General features: G+C 34.2%; 1 non-coding gene across 1 annotated transcript; it reads left to right on the plus strand.

The window, feature by feature from the left end:
• Positions 1-17,697: 17,697 nt before the first annotated feature.
• On the plus strand, positions 17,698-17,804 carry LOC126010536 (U6 spliceosomal RNA). The gene has a single exon (XR_007496560.1). It is a non-coding gene; the product is annotated as a U6 spliceosomal RNA (small nuclear RNA).
• Positions 17,805-26,073: the final 8,269 nt, after the last annotated feature.

Here is a 26,073-nt window from a genome sequence, read left to right on the forward strand (position 1 = left end):
GATTAAACAATGTCACCAACATAACAAACATTCTAAATACCACCAAATTTCAAATCTAATATGAAACAAAAAAGAGATGTTAGTAAGCTAGTGGGGAGGGAAAATAATTTTCTCTCAACTCTTCTAAAGTTATATTCCAGATACCATCAACAATAAAAGACAGATTAATCAGAGAAAAACAGAAATTGTATAATGTGCATGCCTTTTGTATATATGGCAGAGACTACAAATAGTAAGATTCCAAATTGACCCTAGTCAATGACTTAATTATTATCGTTAGATAAAGACAAAAGAAAACTTTCATAATGTGAAGAGGAAGTAATTTGGAGGTGATTAAGCAAAGCACCTTGGAGGAGTGAGAACAAATGATTCTTGGGCCTAGGACCAAGGTGGTCTCAAACCCAAGACAGGTTGAAAGTTTAGGTACTTTCTACTATGAGCTAAGACAGGAGTTAACTTAGAAACAATGTGCCTTCAGAAACGAATAACTAGGGGTTGAGTCAGCTGCCTATCTGATAAGGTTTCTTTAACAACCAAAGTTTGAACTTCTCTAACAACCAAAATTGTGAAACAGATTATCCCTAGGCAACCATATGTGAGCTAGAAAAACCAGTGATTAATTAAAATATCTATACAATGAAGTGACTATACTGTTAAGTCCTCAGGGGTTACTCCTGGCTATGCGCTGAGAAATTGCTCCTGGATTGGGGGACCTATGGGACGACAGGGATGGAACCAAGGTTGGTCCTGGATAGGCCACTAGCAAAGCAAATACCCTATGTCTGTGCTATAGTTTCAGCTCCTGTGGTTGTATATATATATATATAAACAAATATATAAGTATATTTACATATGCACAATTCACATAAAAATGAAGATTTCTCATATAAACATAAAAGTTTCTTACAAAAATTTATCTTGTCTATTTCTGAGCATTACTTATATCTGCCTATTTCTTAAACAATGACCATCTGAAAGTTACTATATTATAATATATACTATATGCATTATATATATTATATATAATATTATATTAATTATATTAATTATATTATATTATATTATATTATATTATATTATATTATATTATATTATATTATATTATATTATATTATATTATATTATATTATATTATATTATATTTATTATATTATATTATATTATATTATATTATATTATATTATATTATATTATATTATATTATATTATATTATATTATATTATATTATATTATATTATATTATATTATATTATATTATATTATATTATATTATATTATATTATATTATACTAGGATGTGGCAAATTATGTTCATCTTAAAATACTTAATCTTATATGTAAAATAAATTCATTACTTGGAATAACAAATTGATATATATCATAATATATAATAATTAAGTCAGATATTAGAGAATATAATATAGTCTTGGTTTATTAGTACAGTGGTTAGGGTTCAGGTTTTTATGAAGTTGACCATGTTTATATAATTTTTTCTCCCCTGGAACCACCACTGAACTTCAAATACAATCATTGCACACACACACACACACACACACACACACATATGCACACACACACAGACAAAACTTAAGAGTGGAAAACTTCAGTTGTTAAGGAGAAAGTGAAGGATGTGACACCAGATGAATTTATTTGGTCACTTTAAATATCATTATTGACTGGACAAGAACTGGTTCTAAAAGGAGATAAAGTGATATGTATGATATTTCTTCACACTATAGAAAAGGATTAGAGAAATATAGAGAAAAAAAAGAGAGTGTGTGCTAGAGAGAAAAGTAAAATGCCTGCCCAGAGGCAGGAGGGGACGGGGGAAAGAAACTGTGACATTGGTGTTAGGAAATGTGCATTGGTGAAGGGTGGCATATATTCTATGAAAACTCAACCATTAACAATTTTGTACCCACAATGCTTAAATAAAGTAAATATAAAAACGTTACTGTTGAAATGTAATTAATCAAACTAGATAATGGGAAGATAGAGATGGGGGATGGAAGCATATTAAAGGAAGCCCCTCAGCCACTTCTCTCTGCACACTCAACTATACTCTGTGAACTGCAGGAGCAGATAGGGCTCAGACACTGGGCAGTGATCAGGTATAGGGCAAAGAAGTCTCACACATATGCCAGAGACTCAGTGGTGATAGGCAGAGACTAGGAAAGCAAGGGCAGGAACCACTGATTTAAACTAATAGAGGCCCAATGTGTACAGAGAGAACACAGGGATCTCTCTCACAAACATGTGGATGTGGCCAAAAAGTAAGAAAAATTGAGACATCAGGCATAAACTTAAACCTCAGGTTCTAAAGCCAGGACACTGGAAGCAAACATTTATCTAGGAAATAAACCACATACCCATGGATAGAGAACAGTGTGGGATCAAGACTAGACCAGAGAACATGGTGAGAGCAGATGGTGAGGACAGAACTTAGAAAGTTCTACATTTTGAGACAGAGTGACATCTCATAGAGACAAAAGGAGAGGCCTGGGCATTAGAAAAGAACTGTCTATTTGAACTGTAAAATTAACTTATTAACTTTCCATACTTTAATTAAACTTTTTCTTAAGAATCCATTAACTCAATGGAAATCTACCTTTGCTTTAATAGGACTACATCCTAGCACCACAGATGCAAACACAAAATTATAAGTCATTATTAAGATGATAGATATAAATATATATATCAAGAAATGCAAATAATGTTAATTTTTCTAAATTAAAAAGTTACGCAACAAAGTATTTCTTATCATTGTTTTATGGTTTAAAATACAGTGTAATAAATATAACCCAGGAGTTTAAAAAGTGTAAATAATGAAAGTTATGTAAAATTTTATTCTAATATTAAATAAACTGCAAGAGATACCAATATCTACATATTAGCAAGAACAACTTTAAATAAACAAATTCAGTAGACATAGGAGAAATGAATAAATTTTAAAACATTTATCTGACTCTAAAAATTAAAGGTTTTGAAGACTTAAAATACAAACATTAGAATTTATCCTATATATTTTACATATTATTATATAAAATTCCTATAAAACATACACATTATTGTAAAATTGCGTGTGTATATTATTACCAGAACTGCTAGAATATAGAATATCTTGGTAATAACAAATTCTCATGAGGAAGTGAGGTAATATAAATGCTTATTAATTACTGTTGGAAATATAATATTTTAGAGACATTTTGTTAGTTATTTGTGGGGATAAATCTTTCCAAGCTGCTTAGACTTACCACATTATGTTTAGAGTAGGGGTATTTTAGCATAAATTACCGGGACATTTGTAATTAAATGCAACAAAGTCCCTGTATGTTATATGACACCCTGCTTTTACCCCCCAAAATTGCTCCCTCAACTTCTTTCCTTTTCACCTACCCCTCACATATGGAAAAATTCAGCTGTATCTCATTCGGCCTTTCCACACTGGTTGAATTTGTACACAGAATAAACAGAGGTTTTTAGGTTGGCTTAGTGAGTGAAGAGGAAGACGGCAAGACAAGTAGCCAAGCGACTCCTGGAAGAATAGGTTTATTAATTCTTTATGGCTACACTGCATCAGACCATTTATGTAAGGTCAGAAATATGACTCATGGGCTAATTTTACCACTGGTGCCTAGAAGAAAGTTGAAGAAGGTTCTGAAAGCAGCTTCTCCTCAGTTGGGCTTTGACTGGGCTTGGATTGTTCATCTCAAACTTCTGCATTTTGTTGTTGAGTGAACCAGGGATAGAAAGGTACTCTATGATTGGGCCAAGATCTGGATGGAGGATCCCGCTCATATCCCTGCTGTTGGTCCACCTCCAATAGGACTGTCTCTTTGGTTTCTTACCCTAAAAGTGACCCTGAAATCTACTGCAGGTTGGGGAAGCAAGGTCCTCACACAAAGCATCTTTTGTAGAAGAAAGACTGTCTAGATTGGCGTCTGGGACACCATCCAGAATCTACAGCTCTCTTCTATTCACTGACTATTTCTGTCCTGCCTGAAGGGACCTCTGCTACCATGGGTGGTAGGGCAGCTGAGCAAGGCCAAGGAATGAATCTACAGAACCTATGTCTATTGAGGGCATAGTGGTTACCTTTCACTGGCACATTTTCAGGTCCAGATGTTTGTAGCTTTCAGAAACCTCTGTCCTTTCAAAGCAGTCTCCCCATCTCCAAGGATTCCTGGGATTGTTTCTCTTAATGGCTTACCAGTAAACTAAGAAATCTCTTTTGGTGTCATGTCTACTGATAAATCCATTAATATTCTGAATATTGAGCCATTCAACAATGTCCAGGACTTACTTGGATCACCAGCACTGGCTTATCTATCTGACTCGGGACTTGGGGTGGAGGTAACTCTGGTTGAGGTTTTTCAGACTAACAGTTCGCAGAGACAATAGCCATCTCATCATCCTAGGAAGGGGTGTCCTAGAAAGGGGTGTCCTAGGAAGGGGTATCCTAGGAAGATGGTATCCTAGGAAGAGGTATCTCTAGTGTAGTACCAGTAGTAAAGGGTAAGTTATAGAAACTAGGAAGGTGAAATGGAGAAATCATCACTACTGGAAAGGTACTAGGGAACCTGGTTCATATAGTCCAATGTGAGAAGTGCAGGTAGATGAACCAGTGCAACATGAAGCCATTCAGAAAGAAAGCCATATGCACTGATCTTCCAGTAAAAGACATGGCACATTTAGTCTAGTTCAAGGGAACCAACATGGTGATTATTTGTAGAATTAAAACCCTTTGGGTGGTCTTGGATGGTGGTGGATGGTAATGGAGAGATGAGAGGCCTTTCTGCAGCCCAGGACCACATATGCACCTCCCCCAGCCATTGCAGCTTAAGCTTTAGGATAGTGATGGGTAGAAAACTCACAGGCAGGCTTCAGGCTATATTATCTTTATTCAGGCCCTGGCCAATATATGTGGTCTATTATAACTATTTAGGCTGGATCCCTCTTCAGCCAGCATAGTACCTTGTCCCTAACCCATCTCTCCTCATTCTCCCATCCTCCATTAACCTCATCAATCTCCCCTCCTGACTTTCCGGCCAAACCTTGTGAAACCCCTCAAAGACCCTGTCCAGAAATGGGCAATTCTTTCTTGTAGGTAAGGTTACATGATGAATGGGTTTGGGCAACAATTATCCACCAGAGGGTCAAGTCACTCACCATTGTTGTCTGTATCCTTGGGTCCCTGTAACTGTTCAGATGCACATTGTGAAATCACCCCATGTGCCATATTTTCACCCACAGGTAAATGGGTCTGATGCATTGTAGCCATGAGAAATTAATAAACCAAGCCAGGAAAGAAACATGGTGTTGCTTAACTTCTTCTTGCCTTCTTCATGTGCCAAGCCAAGCTGAAATTTGTACTGGTAAAAGCAGTGTGTCATACAGCATCTGTACACTCAGAAGGAAACATCACCATTATATTGAAGAATAAATGCTCTCTTTGGGAGTGCTTGTCTTAATTTAGGATAGACATTTAAAACATCTCATCTTAAATAAACCATTGTCTCCTTGCCATGTAAATTCCTAGCCTCACTATTGTTATGCTACTCCACCCCTCTGCCTGCCCAGGACCAAACTATCCACTAGATTTAAAAAAAACTACTTTTATCTTGTTCCTCTAGGAAGATTTAATATTATTAAAAGGTTTATATGATCTAATGAATCTTATAAACTGAATGTAACTTAATCAAAACACCCAAAACATTTTTATGAATATAGAAATATGCATATCAATTCTCAAAAGTCCCTGAAAATCCAAAGAATCTTGAGATTCTTCAAGAGTGAAAATAAAATCAGAGGCATTACCATTTTTATTTTAAATTATAGATTATTAAGCTATAATAATTAAATAGTATGCTGTGGCAAAAATAGTCAAGGGACAAATGAAGTAAATTAGTAAATTATCAAACCAACATATGCATATAAATCTGACAAGGGAATTAAATACACTCAATTCAAGAAAAACTGATGTATTTAAAGGGAAATTTAAAGAAAAGTGGAATGTCCTCATGCAGAAAAATGAAATTTTGATCAGAGAGATAGTCCAGAAGGTCTGATAATTGTACCTTGCATACAGCTGACTTAGGATCCATACCCAATACTCCAGATGGTCACACAAAGCCTGCCAGGAATGATCACTGAGTAGAGAGACAAGAGAAAACCCTGAGCATTGCTGAATGTCACTTAACTTAAAAAAATAAAAAAGAAAAGAAATTTATTTTTAACTTTACACTCTTCATAAAATTAACTAAAAATTAATTGAAATATTAAAGATACGACCTGACACCACAAAACACGTAAGATAATACATAAGAATTTTTCTGATATTGATCTTAATAATCACTTTGTAGACATGATATCTAAAACAATGTAGCAGTCCAATAATCCTCTGAAAGTTTATAAATAGTGAACAGTATGTGTATATAAGAGAATATTCTTTTTTATTTGTTTATATGATTTAGTAAACAGACCACACATCGTTGTCTTCTTAAATCTTTGAATGGTTCATCCATATGGTTCCTGCTTCTAACTTCATATATTGTTCTTAGATATCTTCAAGTTTTTGATGTTCTATATAATTGTGCTCTCTTTAATAAATATTTTATAAAGCTTGTGTTCAAAGTTTATTGTTTTTTATCAGTATCTTTCTGGCCATTGCTATTAAAATTCCTGATTAATTTTTAATTTAAACTTCTTAATTACTATTAAAAGCATGAAAGCTGGTTTCCTCTTGCCATCTCAGTTTCATTACCAAACTTAGTGCAACTTAACACATGCATTTCTGTAGGCAAATTCTCAGGTTCACATTTGTATTAATTTTTTATTTTTAATTATGAGAACAAAGATGCAAAGAAAGAGGACAAGGTAAAGTTACAGTGGAAGGACAATCACTCATAAACAGAATTCTCAGTAGTTCCATTGCTGATATCTTAACTTTGAACTTTCAGCCAAAGAACATTAAAAACAATAAAACAGAACCCATGTACAATTACTCTGTCCCTCAAGTTCCCAGATTGTAGTACATAATATTTCTTAGCAGCACACAAAGCATTCTAAAGACATAACACTTACGTAACTTCTTAAACATTGAAGGCAAAGTACATTTTTACATTTCCATGCACATGTATATTAGTTTAAGTTAACCTCAAAAGTTTAAGTGGGTTGTTTTTCTTAAGGATTGGAGTCAAAGGAGCACAGTAAAAATGGTGTTAGAGTGGCAACTATTGTTTGCATAGGCCCACCAAAATATGAGGGATATGGAAAGGAAAAGCCTTGGCCTAAATACAAGGAGACCCTACCCCTGAAGCTTCCTGGCATAAGACCAAATCTAGGCTCCATGCAAACTAGTTTGTCCAATCCAGGTCATTGTCTGTAGTACCAATACACTTTCATTTTTCACACAGTCTCTGTTGTTGGTATCATGTTTCTGTATTAAAGATCCTGGCATCTGCATATCCTATATTGCAGTCAGGATGGTGCAGAGAGTCCTCTCGTTTTACCTCACAATTAAAGGGCAATGCAGAGAACCCTGTCCTATAAGCAAGTTGTTGTTGTTGTCAAGTCTTCTTAGTTTTAAGGGAAGTCTCTTTTGAGCAGTTCGATGTCAGAGTTGTGGTAGGGTCTTCCCTGGTAGAGGATTGCTTCCAGGTGTTGTTATAAAAAAAACCTTGAATGTTTTGTAGATAGCTCCCCTGGTTCAGGGGTGAATGGAGGGTGCCCATTCTTCTGAGGCCTGTGCCAGGTCATTATATCAATGTTCAGGGTATAAGGCCCCATTGCACTACAAGATTTGTGTGTTCCAATCTCTATTAGATAAGAACTTATTTGTATGTATAGTATTTTCCCATTTTAATGTGCCTTTGCAAACAAGAAGCAATGCCACATGGTGTTATCAGCACATATGGGGGCCATAAGAAAAAGTCCAACAATCCCATGACACGATTCAATCATAAGCATTAAACTGAGGGACTCTTCCACTAAAATTCCTTATTGAACAGCTCACAAAGAGAAGACAAGATAAAAAGTGGGTAGAATCATCATGGTAAAATAATATTTAGAAAGAGTTATAGCTGTTAAAGAAAATACACATAAAATATTCAGAAAACATAAGTGTCCATTTTATGTCTTTTGAAATAGTTAGGGGTTGTTAAATCCAATGCATGACTTTGGTCTGTGATTAGAACTGTGTAGTACTGAAGTTAAAAAGGGTAAATGTGAGGTACTGATGGTTGGGGGTGAGAGAGTTAAGGAGTAATAATGAGCTTTGTAGGGGTGTGCAAAAGGACAGAATCTGTTGGGGCAGGAGGTCGGTCTTGGTGCCTAACAAATTAAAGAACTGAGGATAAAGAGGGTAATTAAGGGGAAGATAACAAATCCGGATTGGGAGATGAGGGAGTAGAAGGGGCTCTGGTGTGGAGGAGGGGAAATATACCAGAGGGGTTATATACATTGTATAGATGAATTGTTTATGGATTAGGCTTGGCAGTCAGAGAGTTCCACTGTATAGAAAGTCACATCTACATATACACTGATTTTAGAAACCTATTTGAATATTATCCTCCAAATCTAGGGAATTCCATTTTTCCCCTAAATAAAGTCAAGAATTACGAATATTTTTGGGTGTTGTTAAAAAGTATATAAAATAATAAAGTGCCTGTGTGCTTTTGAAAATGAATATTAGTAAGAAGAGAAATCCTGAATGGGGTCCAGTCTGGCTTGGAGGGATCTCAGTCCCCTGAACTAAGTGGTCAGCACAGGGGGCCTATGGCTAGCTGTCCTGCCCAGAGTCCCCAACATACCAGCTGAAGAGAAACAGAAGAACTGGCATGTGGAGTCTTCTGGGTGCAGCCCCTGCCTCTGTAGTTTGTGGATGCATAGGGGAGGAATTTCTCTCCCTCACCCTCCCCCCAGGGACCGATTAACCAGGCGTGGCTCTGAAGACCAGTCTGGCATGGGGGAATCTCAGTCCCCTGGACTAAATATTTTATAAATCTTGTGTTCAAAGTTTATTATTTTTATCAGTATTTTTCTGTCCATTCCTATTAAAATTCCTGATTAACTTTTAATTTAAACTTCTTAATTACTATTAAAAGCATGAAAACTGGTTTCCTCTTGCCATCTCAGTTTCATTACCAAACATTCCACATATGAGAGAACTCACTGTTCAGTTATTGAAGGATTTGATGTTAGAATTACTATATTCTTGACTCATTAATATGAATAATATTGTGAATCTTGGTGCCTAATGAAATTAATCAATTAAATTTAATTGAAACCAATATTACATCTCCCAAGACAAATCTTACATTAAGTTCCACTTACTAAACTAAGATTTTCTTAAATTCTTACCTCTTTCAGAAATATAAAGCTAAATTAACAAATCAATAATGCCAGAAGAACATCAGAAATAATCTGCTTGACCTTTGTATCCCCAAAAGTAAGGGTGGAAAAGACCCAGATATCATATGACCTGACACTGGCATATGGTTAAGTATTATGGTTAAATATATTTCTTGTCTCTTTCTGGTCTAACTTTCTGTATGTCTAGTAAATGTTTACTATATGTCTAGTAAATACTATATATATATATATCTAAATGATTTATGGTGAAAAAATTTTCTACCCCTGTCCTAAGACAGTGACCATACTAATTTTAAATTTTAAAACACTGACCCCATTAATTCTGCCTGTTTTCTCTTGCCCTTTCACCAATCTGAAAGAAAAAGTTTTAATTTTGTACAATTTCTCAAACTGTATCTACTATGCTAAGACTTCCCTATTTAATTCTTTTTCAAATAAACTTTTATGCATTTTCTAAGAAGGTAGAAACATTTATTGGAAACAAAAGGAAAGTAATCCTCTGAGTTGAGAGAAACAGTATAGAACTAAGTTCAAACTCCTAAATTTTGAATTTAGCTCATTTCTTTCTGTATACATTAGTTTGGTGAGTTAAATAAACAATAATAGAAAGATGGGTAGCATTGGCAAGATGATATTAATGTCTGTCACAAAGCTTTTAGCTTATTTTAAATTTTTACATGTCTTCCCTACCGTTTTAGGCATAATTTTAATATCTTTTTCATTTTACTAGAGTCCTATTCATATAATTGGTGCTTTATATATTTTTATATTTTTATTTATATTTCAAAAATAACTAATTTCTACTATGTACAACTAATAATGTTTGACTCACTTTATTTTTTTATTACTGAGAATACTTTTATCTAAAGCACCAAACAGAGTAATAAAAGGATTCTATGATCCTGACATCATTAATGAGGCTTAAACACTTCTAACAAATTTGATATTCTAAACCAATTTATTTTTTTAATATTTTGGAGTTCTGTGTTGAGAATTACAATGTGAGCATCATTAGAGTAGTTCTTTGAATTTAATAAGATTTATCTCAGTGATTTATATCTACTTTTTCATGATGTTGATGAACAAAAATTAGCTTGGTTGAATTGCATACCCTGAATAAATTATTTTATGCTTCAGTCCTTTTTAACATCAGCAGATGACAATTAGTAACACTAGCTAAGGTTTCAAAAAATAGAAAGTGACACTAAATATCCAAAGGGACTGTAATTTTTTCTATAAAATTTTGTACAATAATTTTAGATTCAACTGTAAAAGAATGCCGGAGAAAAACATGTTAGAGTAATTTCATATGTCAAATAAATGTTTGTGTTGCAGAGATATGATTATTGAATGTTACTTCTTCTTTTGATAAAGATGAACTCAGCATAAAGAAGACAAATTGAATAGATAAATATCTTAGTAGAGGATGTACTTGTAGTGAGAGAATGCTTGCTTGTATGTGTGATGTCCTGGGGTTGATTCCCAGCATAACAAAACAAAAACAATAGAACAAACTAACTCCCCATACCTTTTTAATCCAACTACTAGTAATAAAACATAAAATAAATAAATAAATAAAAAAAGTCCACCTGATGATGCAAAATTATTCAATTTAAATAAAACTGTCAATTTTAGATGATAGCTCACTTTTATAAAACAGGTATCTATTATATCTGCATTAAGTTGATACACTGGAAATGGATTTATTCAAAGTGACAGTACTACTAAGCTATATGTTATAAATGGGGGAAAGAAATGCAGAAACTGTTAAAGATGTTGTGCAAAGCTTTCTGAAGGATGTCAAGAATTATATTCTTAGTTCTGTGTTATTCATTTTTCTCTTTTTTCTATGTATACTCTAAAATCTATCACTTATTACCAAGAATTGCATTTTATTCCTTTAATTCAGTAGAGATAATTATAATTTTATAATAAATTATTTAATTTTAGATCATGCTTTAAATCTATCTAAAAGCAACTAATTAGTGAAGATTGCATTTATTTCATCTATAAATAATAACCTGGGTTTTATAACATTAACTCAATGCTTTTAATATTATAAAATAGTTGCTTATATTCTCTTTAGCTATTGAAAACCCATTAATAGCAAGTCCTAATGGTAAGAGTTAAAGTGAAGAAATGGACATTCAATAATTAGGATTTTACTTACCAGGTTATTGTCAAGTATCATTTTCTACAATTTTCTTTAAAAGACTTCGCTTCATTAATTACAACTATGATAAGAATGCTCAGGGGCACACTGGTGGTTCTAGGCCTTGCAAGCTAGCCTAGTATGGACCACGGTTCAATAACCCAGGCTTCCCATATGGTCCCTCCAAGCCAGAAATGATTTCTGAGCACATGGCCAGGAGAACTCCGGAGCGTCAAATGGGTATATGGCTCAAACAAACAAACAAAAAAACTCTAAAAATAATGCTTACATTTCCAAATAAATTTCAATATTTCCTTTTTGGCAAACATCAAGACACATTTTCTAATGGTTATATTCATAAGAAAGAGGCAGAAAATAAGTTATATCCTTTCATGTTTATCCTATAATGATGAATACATACATTGGTATATATGTCTGAAATGATTAATCTTTAGTTTATTCATAGCTTTTACTTTCCCCACATATTTCTAAACTATGAAAAAAATCACTAAGTGGTAAAGCACCTTAGATTTTCTTCATATCTTCTTCAATTCTACACTCTTATGTTAAAATGACTATGGCCTAATAGAAAATTTGAGAAATCTATTTCTAAAAGAATAATGTAAGTACTTTACTTACAAAATATCAGGATTTCATTAAGTGAAAACAGAAGTTTTAAAGCAAAAAGAAATTAGACTCTGAAACCTAGGAGCATGATAAGTCTTGCGCACCTAGATTGGTAGAGTAAATGTATAATTGGAGTAGATGGCCTGTGGAATCACATATGGAGTTTTAATTCTACTTATCAATTTTAATAGCCCTTTGTGTGGTTTCTTTCTGCACAACCTATTGACATCATATTAATATGGGATTTATTTATAAATGAATAATTATGACAAAGAAAAGTTAAAAATAAAAATCAATATAGGTATTTTTAAAAATAATTTTATAAAGTGATTATTTTTAGTGGTATAACATAGTGACTAATCTCACAAATATAACCCTCTTTCACACTATTTTTTTTAAAACAGCTGCCTTATATTTAAAACTAATCTTTTGTGCACCTTTGGGAATCACTGAAAAGGAAGATTCAAACACGCAACTCTAGGTTTATAATTTGACTAGTTTATATTAGTCTTGCTTTTGTTATAAGAGATAAAAATAGGCTTATCCAGTCTCCAATTGTAAATCCTGTATCAGTCCACATATTACTATCTATCTTTGAAAACAACAGCAATATCTCAAAGACTGACACATTACAAAGAATAAGAACAATCAGTAATGGCAGGGTTGTGAAGAGATAAATTCTTTTTTTGGGAGGGTTATTTTGGGGTCACACCCAGTAACGATCAGGGTTACTCCTGAATATGCACTCAAAAATCACTCCTGGCTTGGGGGACTATATGGGACACTGGGGGACCCATCCTTCCTAGATTAGTGTGTATAAGGCAGACACCCTACCACTTGCTCCACTGTTCTGGCCCCAGAAAAAACTCTTATTCATTGCTGGAGGGAATTTCATCTTGTTCAGTCTTTATGAAAAGCAATATGGAGATTCCTCAAAAAACTGGAAATTGAGATCCCATATGATCCAGCTATACCACTCCTAGGGATATACCCTAGGAACACAAAAATACAATACAAAAACCTTTTCCTCACACCTATATTCATTGCAGCACTATTTACAATAGCCAGACTCTGGAAACAACCAAGATATCCTTCAACAGATGAATGGCTAAAGAAACTGTGATACATATACACAATGCAATATTATGCAGCTGTCAGGAGAGATGAAGTCATGAAATTTTCCTATACATAGTTGTACATGGAATCTATTATGCTGAGTAAAATAAGTCAGAGAGAAAAAGATAGGTGCAGAATAGTCTCACCATGTATGGGTTTAAAAAATTAAGGACATTATATAGATAATAGAGATGAGGGCCAGAAAAACCAGTTGAAAATATGGAGCTTGGGAGTAGTCTGCCCTGCTGTGTGATTGCTGACTGGGAGAAGCTGAGGGGACCTGTTGGCTTTGCATGTTTCTCTTCTCTGATCTCCTGAAGCACTCCTCAGATGACTAGAAAGGGTCACAAGAAAAACTGTCTCCTGGAGGCTCCAGAAGAGCACAGTGCTCCACTTTGCTTCACAGCCACGCACTCTTTCTAACTAATGAACCCCACTATAACACATAGGAAAAATCACACAACAAGCGTGACAATGGGGAACCCTCTCATACAAAGACTATGCAATGAGAATGAAAATGATAGCTCTGATAACCCAAAAAAATACCAACCATCTGATTAACCTCTCAGATAAGGAGTTTGGAACAGAAATATGGAAGATACTCATGGAAATCACAAAAAACTTAGCTCTACAGAACACAAAGACAGAAATCAGAGAACTCCAAACTGAAATAAAAGATCGGAAAAACATGATAGCTCAATTGAAAAATTCAGTGGACAGCCTATCTAGTAGGGTAATAGCAGCTGAGGACAGAATCAGTGAACTAGAAAATCAAATGAAGAACAATTCCACACAGCAGAAGAGATCACTATGATCAAGTAAATTTTATTCCAGGAATGCAAGGTTGGTTTAACATTCGTAAATTTATCAACATAATACACAATATCAACAACAAGAAAAATAATGATACAGAAGAAATGGACATTACGTAAACAGTTTGTCACACAAACTCAAATATCTTGGAGTCAACTTAAATAAATAGGTGAAGAACCTATAAAAAGAAAACTAAAAAACCTGGCTTCAAGAAATAAAATAGGACACACAGAAATGGAGACACAGACCCTATACATGGGGTGGTAGAATTAATATCATTAATATGGTAATACTCTGCAAAGAATTATACAAAGGTTTAATGTAATCCTTCTAATGATACCTATGACATTCTTCAAAGAGTTGAATCAAACACTCGTGGAATTCATTTGGAAGAATAAAACCCCTTGAATACCTAGAGCAACCCCTGGGGAAAGGAATATGGGGCATTACTTTCCCCAAGTTTAAATTGCAATTCAAATAAATAGTTATTAAAACAGCTTAGTATTGGAGTAATGATAGATCCTTAGTGGAATAGGCTTGAGTATTCAGAGGTGTACCCAGACATATATCATTTAATTTTTGATAAAGGGGCAAGAAATCCAAAATGGAGCAAGGAAAGCCTCTTCAACAAGTGGTTTGGCACAACAGGTCAGCCACTTTCAAAAAAGTGAGCTCAGACCTCCATGCACAAAGGTCAAATGCAAATTAATTATATACCTTGATATCAGATGCAAAACCATAAACTATATAGAACAAAACCTAGGTAAAACGTTCAATGACATTGAAACTAAAGGCATCTTCAAGGAGAAAACAGCACTGTCAAAACAAGAGGAAGCAAAGATAAGATCAAATTGGACTCTATTAAGTTGAGAAGCTTCTGCACCTCAAAAGAAATAGAGCATAGGATACAGAAACCACCAACAGAATGGGAGAAGCTATTCACCCAATACCCATCAGATAAGGGGCTAATATCGAAAATATACTAGGTACTATTTTATTTTAAATAATTTCTAGATTACCCACATATTTGCATTTTAAAGGGTTAAAACTTAAGTGATCACACATCTTCAACTATGAAAAACACTCACCTTCATAAACTTCAGTCTATATTCTCCAAGCCCTCTTTGCTACATGTTCTCTATTAGTTCATATTAGTCCTTTTTGTCCTATTTGATCTAAGCCAGCCCAGTTCAAGATAAATAAGAGCATTGGTGAGTTAGAACAGTATCTAAGGCTCTTGCATTTTATGTGGTTGACTTTAGCTTGATCCTCAGTACCCCATACGGGTACTTGAGCTCTGTCAGAAGTGATTGCTGAACAAAGCATTGAAAGCAAGCTCTGGCCATTACCTGATCTTGCCCCCAAACAAACAGCAATCAACAACTATAGCTAAAAATACTGTTGAGTGATTTTAGAAAGAATTTCCACCTCAATATCTTATATTCTTCATAGGTTCTGAGCAATAACAGACAAATTGATTATTTAATTCACAATTTACTCTCAGGACTAAACAATAGTTTAATTCAATAGTTAATTTAATAGTTTAATTTAAGAATTTTACTGTTAAACTATGAAATTACTAAATTACTTTATTGTTTCTTTTTTTCTTATTTTTATTTATTTTAATATGCACATTTATTTTGTCCCTCAAGCCTCCAGATTGTAGTACATTATAATATTTCTTACACAAAGCAATCCAAAGCCAAAAAAATATGTAACTCACTTAATATTAAAAGCTGTAGTATTGTTGACACAATTGATCATAATACAATAATTCATTAAGAATGAGTCAAAGGAGCATAGCAAAGACTGTGTTAGTGTGGAAATTGTTTGCATAGGCCCAACAAAATATAGGGGTCATGGAAAGCAAAAGCCTTGGCCTAAATACAAGAAGACCTTACCCCTGAAGTTTTCTGGCATAAGACCAATTCTAGGCTTCAGGCATATTAGGTTGTCCAACCCAAGTCATTGTAGTGCCAATACACTTTTAGTTTTCACACAGTCACTGTTGTTGGTGTCAGGTTTCTGTAGCCAAGGATCTCGGAATATGTCCTATATAAGAGTCAGGATGATGTGGAGCACCCTTTAGTTTCACTCACAATTAGAGGGTGATGGAGAGAGCTCAGTCTTTAAAGCAGGTTGTTATTGTCGTTAAGTTCTCTGGATGTTAAAGAGAAGTCTCTGTTGAATAGGTCTATGCCAAAGCAGTGGTAGGATCTTCCCTGGTAGAGGATTGCATTCAGGTGATGTAGCACACAATCATGGTTGTTTTGTAGATGGCATTCCTGGTTCAGGGGTAAATGGACAATGCCCATTCTTTCAAGACATGAGCCAGGTCTTTATGACAATGTTCAGGGTGTAAGGTCTTACTGCATTACAAGATTTGTGTGTTCCCATCTCTATAAGATAAGAGCATGTTTGTATATAATTTCCCATTTTGATGTGCCTATGCAAAGGAAGAACATTATCACATGGCAAGATTGGTGCCTATGGGGATGCTAGAACAAGTCCAACAATCCAATTGACTTGGTTCTTATATAAACGCTAAATGGAGGGACACTTCTATAAACTTATTTAACAAATAACAAAGGAATAAAAAGTAGGGAAAATAAACAATCTAACTTAAGACAGTGGACTCAATTGTCACCGTGTGTGGGAACTAATCAGAAACCTAGTATGGTAGCAACCACAGTTACACAATGATAGAAGGAAGAGGCCAAGAGACTACTGAGAGTAAACAAGTAGGAAAAAAGTACTTGCCTCTTCCCAGCCTGAGAGTCCATCCTCTCATTTTTATTTTGAATAAATATGATACCCCCAAGTGAACTGGTTTCTTCCCAGCCTGAGAGTTCATCCTCCCATTTTTATTTTGAATATATATGGTACGAGCAGGGGCTTTAGCACCCACACGGTTTTTAAATGGAGACCAATGAGAAAAAAAAATTACCAGTGAATATCCCGACATACACCAGTGCTGCATCTGCCCGCCCACCACCCCATGCTCCCCACATTAGTGTAGGGAGAGAAAGGGTGAAAGACTGAGGACCACTATAGAGTCCACCTGAGCCGGCAACCAGGGAAGGCCTGGAATAAAGGAGAGAAATAGGGGAATAGTTGGGGGCCTGCCAAGCCTCCCAGCATCCCCAAGCTACGGAGTAGGCCTCTGGTATGGGATGTACACTAACCCCATACCTGGGAAGAGCCGTCCTCCAGAATCAAGGAACCAGAAGCCAGATATCTGCCCAGCCCCTCCCCCTCCTCCTCCCCCTAGAGTAGGGATGGGGGGAAGTCTGGGGACCCCTAATAGAGTCTACCTGGAACCAACATCAGGCCATCCGAGGTGGCACTCAGGCAAGGCCTAGAATCCAGGAAAGAAATAGGGGGACGGCTGGGGGCCTGTCAAGCCTCCTAGCACCCCGAAGTTAGGGAGTAGGCCTCTGGAATGGGGTGTCCCCTAACCCCATACCTGGGAAGAGCTGGCCTCCAGGATCAAGGAACCAGAAGCCAGATATCTGCCCGGCCCCTCCCCCTGCTCCTCCCCCCTAGAGTAGTGAGGGGGGAAGCCTGGGACCCCTAACTTCAATGTTTCTTAATTCACTCTGAAAATAATGATTAGCGTGCTCGCTTCGGCAGCACATATACTAAAATTGGAACAATACAGAGAAGATTAGTACGGCCCCTGCGCAAGGATGACATGCAAATTTGTGAAGCATTCCATATTTTAAAAAAAAGAAAATAATGATTAGTATATTTAAGAGAAGTTACTATAAATTTTTACTACATAGCTTATTAATAGTGATTATATTTTACATCTAAAATGAGTAATTATTACTAATTAAAAAATAATATTTTATAGACTAAAATACCAGAGTATAGATCTTGTAGTCATATGATATTGTATTTATAAGGAATAAGAAAATTTTGTAAATTATAATCCTTATAACTGTTAAGGTGACACATGGAATAACTATCAATAAGTTCTTAGGCCTATTATTCATCTAAAGGTTAAGATAAACAGAAAAGTATTATAATAAGAATTATAAACAAAAGTGAAGCTTTTGTCCAATTTTCATGCTTTCATTTCTGTTTGCTATTTTTTCTCTAATATTTACTATTCATATATAGCATTTCTACTTTAATATTTGGTAGCTATGGTAACTCTCATGTATATCTGAAAAATAATTGCATTACTTGCTGTTCATAATACACTTTCAACATAACAATGGTCAGTGGAAGATGATAGAAAACTGAACTCTCTCATGTAGAAAAAAATTTCTTTTTATTTTCTGTTCTCTTGAGGGATAAAAGTCTAGTACCTCTTAAAATTTAAAGATCAAATTTTACATGTCTTATAATTTGGATGGTTTAATTGAGTTCCTGGAATTTATTGGCTCTGCACAAATTTTTGTTTTGTATTGTTCTTTGTTTTGGGCCATAGTGGGCTGTACTCATGTCTTATTCCTGTCTCTGATTTCAGGGCCAATTTCTGGTGAAACTTAAAAGACTATTCAGACTGCCATGAACTGATTTTGTTTTATCATATGTGGAGCAATTCCTCTTCTCAGTCTTCTATTCCTCCAGCCTAGTCTATACAAATTTATTTTGAGTCAAATAATTTGAGTCAAATAATTTTATATGTCTACGGTATATAACTATGAACTTCTCACTTCAGCTTTATTATTTAAAAAGCTTGCAGGTAGGGGCTAATTACTTTTGTGTATAAACAAAACTAAGTTGTAAAAGCTTAAAATCAGTGAATTTCCTTTTCCAACAAAAAATAAATGTCTGAGTAGGCTGCCTGATCAAAATCTAGAGTCAGATGAATGCTGTTACAACTAAGATCTGCCTACTAGGTCTGATTACCCAGTATGTCCTTAGTCACTAGAAACATTTCAGTAGCAATTCTGATGGATTGCTAGAGACAACGTCTGCTGAAATTCTAACATGAGAACTGCTGAAGGCCCATTAATTTTTGGAAACAGAAATGATTGAATAATTTACATCTAGGAATTTTACCAGGTTTTCAGGTAAAAAGAAAAAAAAAAACTTAACCAGCCAGACAGAGGACTTTATACAAACATGTTTCCTTAACATGTAGTCTCCAGTTGAAAAAAAAATCTGCCCAGTTGTAGTTTTAGTTGGGGAAGAAAATTGCTTGTACTCTCTCTACTTCTAGATTTCCTGTCTCACCTAACAGGAGGAAACAGAAATAGAAACAAAAACAAAACAAAATAAGACAAAACAACTAAATTAAAAGATAAGAGAGTTCACAACAGAGTAGCCCTTGAAGAAAATATTTTAGGGGGATTTAAAGAGTGTGTGTGTATGTGTGAGTAGTGTGTGTATTTGTGTGTATATGTAAAAGGTCTCCTGTGTTGGGGCCTGAGCACTAGTATAGCAGGTAGGGCATTAGCATTTCGCATAGCTGACCCAGGTTTGACTCCTGGCATCCTACATGGTTCCCCCAAGACTGTCAATAATTTCTGAGTGCAGAGCCAGGAGTAACCTTTGAGCACTGCTGGATGTGGCCCCAAAATCAGAACAAACAATCAAACAAAAATCAAACAATCGAAAATCAAAACAATCAAAGAAATCAAACAAAAATCCTGTGTACTGACTGTAGACTATTAGACAAAAACTTTCTCTGAAGAAGAACACTAAGGAAAGCAGAGCATCAAAACCAACACAGACACAATTGAGAGTTCAAAACCACTATTGCATACTTATTGCATAACCAAACAACCCATTTTCTGACCTAAGTAACATAAATAGCAACATTCTCACTTTCTACTATCATATATATATATATATATATATATATATATATATATATATATATATATATATATATATAACACAAATAGAAAGTTAAAAGAGATGATATAAAAAGCAAACATTTTTTGAAAGAATCAATCATGAATTCCATATGCAAACATATATAGATACTAGATAATTTTGATAAAAAATATAAAATTACCATAAGAGTAAGTTAATGGCTCTAATGTAAAGGAGATCATATGCTACAACAGGTAAGTTTAGTGCATAGATGGAAGTAGAAGAAATGTTCTCTATTTTTTTAAATATTTTAAAGAAAATGCAATACATAGTTGCCAGAGTTTATCATAATACATTTGTTTACATATAAGTTAAAGCAAAGTTATTAATAAATAGAAAGAAAAATTAAAAATAAATATGAAGAGAGTCAGAAAGCGTCCAGGATAAAGCATGTTTGTGAAAATGATTGTATCACCAATGAATTCATTAATACAATGGCTGAATGTTTAGTTATTTTTTTTTTTGGATTTTGGGCCACACCCAGCGTTGCTCAGGGGTTACTCCTGGCTGTCTGCTCAGAAATAGCTCCTGGCAGGCATGGGGGACCATATAGGACACCGAGATTTGAACCAACCACCTTTGGTCCTGGATTGGCTGCTTGCAAGGCAAACGCCACTGTGCTATCTCTCCGGGCCCAATATTTAGTTATTTTAAAAATTGATGTGTTTCTGTTAAATTGATGCGTTTCTATAGGGGTAACAGAATCAAAAAAATAAAATTGTCTAAAGATTCAAAGCACTATTATTGATATTATGATTTTTAATGAAATATACTCATCTTCGATGCCTCCTGTTAGAGTCACATGGCTAATACAAACTGCAAGAATCTCATGGATATAAAGTCAAGGAAAAAACCAGAGAAGTGAAATATTTAACGTAAAGATGGGTCTGAAAAAATCACCTAGAATTTTTCTATCAGGCGACATATCCTTCATTGAAGGGGAAATAAAGAGCATTTCTGAAACTCAGAAATGCACCTATCCTCAGAATGATTCCTGTACGGTACACCTCTAAAAGCCCCACTACGTCTGGGGACCAGAGAATTCTCAGTACTAAATAGACCAGTATCGTTGAATCAACTCCAAGAATAATTTTCATACAATACCCAAAGAGTGCCTCTGAGCAGTGTTAGGAATGAACCCCCAAATAATTAAAAACTCAGGTGAGTTAAAAGAGTTTGAGGTCCTAAGTTGATTACTCAGTGATTAAGAATGCCTACCCAACAAATTGAGGACAAGTAATTTGATCTCCAATATTTAATAATTATATATTATTATATGAAAAGAAATAATAATAATATGCAATTAGTATTGCATTTGCAATACTGTCAGGAGGCCTGGGGTTGAACATTTTCCTGGATGCTCTGCTTTCTGGAATCTCTCAGGTGGCAGTGGTGTGATATGTGGTACTTGGCAGTGTTAGTGTATTAGTTAGAGCACAGCAACTACCGTAAAATACAAAACAAGCACAATAACTGAAATCAAAAATATGAGCACCATGGATAAGAGTCCAATCACAAGTGAGCACATATGTAAATAATAGATTAAGAAATGCTGCCAGGTGATTCAACAAAAATATGTACCAAAACTACAGCTTGTGGGGCCTGAGCAATAACGCAGCTTTGCACCTGGCTGACCTAGGACAGACATCAGTTCTATTCCCAGCGTACCATAAGGTCCTCCAGCCTGCCAAAAGCGATTTTTGAGGCATAGCCAGGAGTAACCCCTGAATGTCACTGGGTGTGGCCCAAAAACAAAAACAAATGACAAAACAAAACAAAACAAATAAAATCTACAGCTTGAGTGTGTGCCCATTGCCAAGTACCCTGACATGTACAACCCCACTGAGTACACTGGTGTGTGTAAGCATTGCAGTTGGTATGTAAACCCCTGGTATTTACAACAACAACAAATGGGATAAGTATAATTAATAAATGATTAATAAAATATGTGTCTTTCTTTAAAAACTAAAGGGGTAAAGAAAAAATTCATAGTATACTAAGAATCATAACCGAGCTGACAGGAAAGAATGCCAGTACTAAATTACAACAGCATGTAATCATAATGAAGGCAATTCTTTGAGAAAACACAACCTAAATTTTGAATGTATCTAACTTATAAAATAATATAGATGGGATTAAACTGAATGAAAAAATAAAGAGAAAAAATTTTAAAGTCAGAGAGCTCATCTTCCCTCTTTAAGCAATTGATACCAAATCGGGCAGCATTGCAACAATGGTATAGTGGACTTCAAGAGCATAATAATTTGTTTGTATTATGTATTAATGCTACCAATTCTCATTTTATTACTTATCATGCCAAGCACTTTATTGGGCAATAGTAAATTGTTATTTCTTGTTATGATCACATAGAAGAACATTCAACCAGACAAATTATGTTCTAGTAAAAACTATCATACAAAACAACTCACTGCTTGTTAAAATTAAAGTAGAAATCAATAGAAATTAGGCAAAACTCCGTACTCTCATATTTTATTTATCTCTTGTTTATTTGTCTATATTTCATTCCTTATTTTTATTCTTTTATTCTTGCTGTATGAAATCAAACTCAGGAACATATGTAAGAAAATTGTCCTATTCAACACTTATAAAGAATCTCTTGTTCCTTTGAAGTGTCACAGTAGAAAATACATAGTTTTCAAGGATTTAAGAAAAGATTAAACATTTCAAACACAAATTTAATTTTAAGGCATTAAAACTATTCTGTATGGTTCAGTGTATTGGCTATATAAGATTATTTAAGCCAGTAATGTGTAATAAGATAAAATATAAACATTAATGCATACCTTTTTTAAACAGTTGAGTATACCAAGATGAATTTCAGAGTATGACGAAATTATGCAATGTAAATAACTAAAGAGGGTTTTAAAAAATGGTATAATTGGGCCAGAGAGATAGCATGGAAGTAGAGCATTTGCCTTGCATGCAGAAAGAAGGTGGTTCAAAACCCGGCATCCCATATGGTCCCCTAAGCCTGCCAACAGCAATTTCTGAGCATAGAGCCAGGAATAACCCCTGAGCACCGCTGGGTGTAACCCAAAAACCAAAAAAAACCCAAAAAATAAAAAAATAAAAAAAAAAGGTATGAACAGGGCTTCACTCTGCAAAAAAAAAAATACAGTGGACAGAGCATTTGCCTTGTACAAGATGTCACAAATTTAATCTTCAGCACCAAATAGAGTTCATGAGTCGCACAAAGAATGATTCCTGAGTACAGAATCAGAAATAATTTGTATATACCTCTGGGTATGTAATAAATTAAAGAGGAATTCTATGATCTTTCTTTGAAAAAGTTACATAATCGCAAAACATTTCAGAAAGAAATTGAATGCTAATACCTTATTATTACCCAATATCCAATTATCTTCAAAATTTCAAGATCACCAAAAATAAGAAATATTAAAAGTGTCAGAGTCAGGAGAAACTTAAGTAGACATGATAACTAAATTTAATATGGTACATTAAACATTTGGAATAAAAAGGAAATAAAGTTAATGTAAGACAAAACTTTAGCAAACATATATTAGAATTTATTCATTAATTATGTTAAACATGCTAATTAATAATGTTAATAATATTGATCATAAAAATAGTACCTATATTTAATCTGTGATTTATTTTATGCTCTGCATATGGTACATTGAGACTGGGAGGAGTGATGCCTGAGCACACACACAAGTAAGCCTTAAATACTATTGGGTTGTTTCCCACAAACACATTAATAATATGGGAAACTTAGTATGTATGAAGTACATAGAAGGCCAAATTAAAAAAATATTAATTAAAATTTTGAACAATTGTCAGAGAAAACATATTATAGAAGTATAAAAATATTTCAATCTCAAACATATTAACTGCAAATCAACCCAGTCATAAAACAAAACATTTAACAAAAACACTTAAAATTGAAGTTAATTTTTATGATTGTAAATATTTTATTTTATTAAACAAACAATAAATGATTGAAAAAATGTTCACATGCAAAGATATCCATGTTCTGAAGAGCTAATCGGGTTCAAGTCACTAATTCCTCACATAAAAATAGTAATTTAAATATGTGTAGGTTGGTGATTACTACCCTGAAGATAGTAATCCTTATAACATTTCCTGGTGTTTTTTCAGTGTTCTCTTTGTCATCCTATAAAAGCATGTCCTTGAAGAAGATGATAAAATTTTCAATGACGTTTTCAAACAGAATGTCTTGAAGTAGCCATTCTGAGTGACAGCTGAGCACAAATTTCTGACTACCAGAAAAAGAGTCATGTTCACAGCCTATAAATATTCACAAAGATGGTATCTTTAAATATAACTTGAAATAATCTGACAGTAAAAAATGTATTTTTAAGTCACCCAGTGGACTAGAGTGAACTTTTGTTCTTTCCATTTAATTTTGATGAGTTTAAAACATTTGTTTCAAATTCAGCATCATCTAGATTTGTTTGTAGTTTTATAAACATGTCTAGGTAATCTTATAAGCCAATAGGGTCATTTTTATGAATGACTGAATTTATAGTATATTTTTAAATCACAAGATATTTTTGTTTGTAGTTTCCATGTTACACATATATTTCTCCAGACTTTTGTGGCATTGCTCAACAATTTCTATATGAAATTATTTCTGTCCTGAACACTGAGAAATACTAGTGGATCAAAATATGTAAGTGTTTGACATTATAAAGTGTTTTACTCACAAAAATGATCTGAAGAATTTTATATCTCTAATTATTTTGAGATTACTGATAAAATAAGAACTTTCCTTCTGGTCAATATCAAGTAAGAAAGACTTATTTACTTTCTTGCTTGAAACAACTGACCATAGAAAATAATAAATTAACTTTTCAATTTTTTGCATTAAGCAATAAAAGAGTGTGATTCCTGATGTAGAGGAAACAAAAGATTTTAGTTCTAAGCTGTGAGCTAGAAATTGTACACACTAGAATAGGTTTTGAGAAAAATTAGATACCAGGACTTAGACCAGTTTGGGAGATAAAGCTTGATGTTGTAAATTTAAATCATATAGATTTTCAAGAAAATATTCTAGAATAGAAAATATACTTTCTTAATAATGTTATGTAATATTACACCTTCCAATTACATCTACGTTTCAATAAAATGACTATTTCATCATAGAATAAATGAATCACAGAATCAATAGAATACTGAGTAGTATTCTATTGCATACACATACTGTAGTTGGTTTATTGACTCATTTCTTATTGAACACTTGGCTTCTTTCTACAGTCTGAGTAATGAAAACAATGCTATGATGAGCATAGTTGTGCATGTAATGGTATTCCACAAAGAGGGTGGGACTTTGTTCATGGAAAACTAACTCTGAGACATGAGCAATGGCACTGGAAAGTGATGAGGCTAGAGAGTGAAGTTAAAGAGATCTAAGGACTATGGTGGAGAGATCTTGTCACTTGTAGGACTGATAAATAAGCACTTCAAATAGTGTACAATAATTGTAATGCTCCTATAAATTATGATACCTTAATTAAAGTTTAATTAATAAATGAAAGTTATAGAAATGGCAAGGGCTCTCCATAGTCTATCTATAGACTGATTAGCGTATGTGTAAAAATACTAGTAAAAGGTCAGTTCTTCAAAAGGACCAGGAAATAACCCTAGATATTCACAAAATGGGAAAAATGATTCCCATTCAAAAACTTAAAGTGAAATGCTTTTTAATCACGGGCTATTTGATAGAGTACTCCTAAGAAGATTGATTCAGTGGTAGAAAATAAAAATGAGGGGCCGGCAAGGTAGCGCTAGAGGTAAGGTGTCTGCCTTGCAAGTGCTAGCCAATGGAAGGACCACGATTCGATTCCCCCGGCATCCCATATGGTTCCCCCAAGCCAGGGGCAATTTCTGAGTGCTTAGCCAGGAGTAACCCCTGAGCATCAAAAGGGTGTGACCCAAAAAAGAAAAAAAAAGGAAAGAAAAGAAAAGAAAAATGAAAAACAGATAGATTCCTACTTGTTTTCTATAAAAACAAGCACTGAATAAAATACACATCTTCAAGAAATTTAGAATGCCTCAGAAGAATGCCCAGTAATAATTTTAGGAATGCAGAAATGTCCAGAAGCTAGTAGAAGCAAATTATAGAACATCAAAGTAATAGACTCCAATTAAAATTC

Source organism: Suncus etruscus, chromosome 5 (genome assembly GCF_024139225.1).
Source record: "Suncus etruscus isolate mSunEtr1 chromosome 5, mSunEtr1.pri.cur, whole genome shotgun sequence".
NCBI classification, from domain to species: Eukaryota; Metazoa; Chordata; class Mammalia; order Eulipotyphla; family Soricidae; genus Suncus; species Suncus etruscus.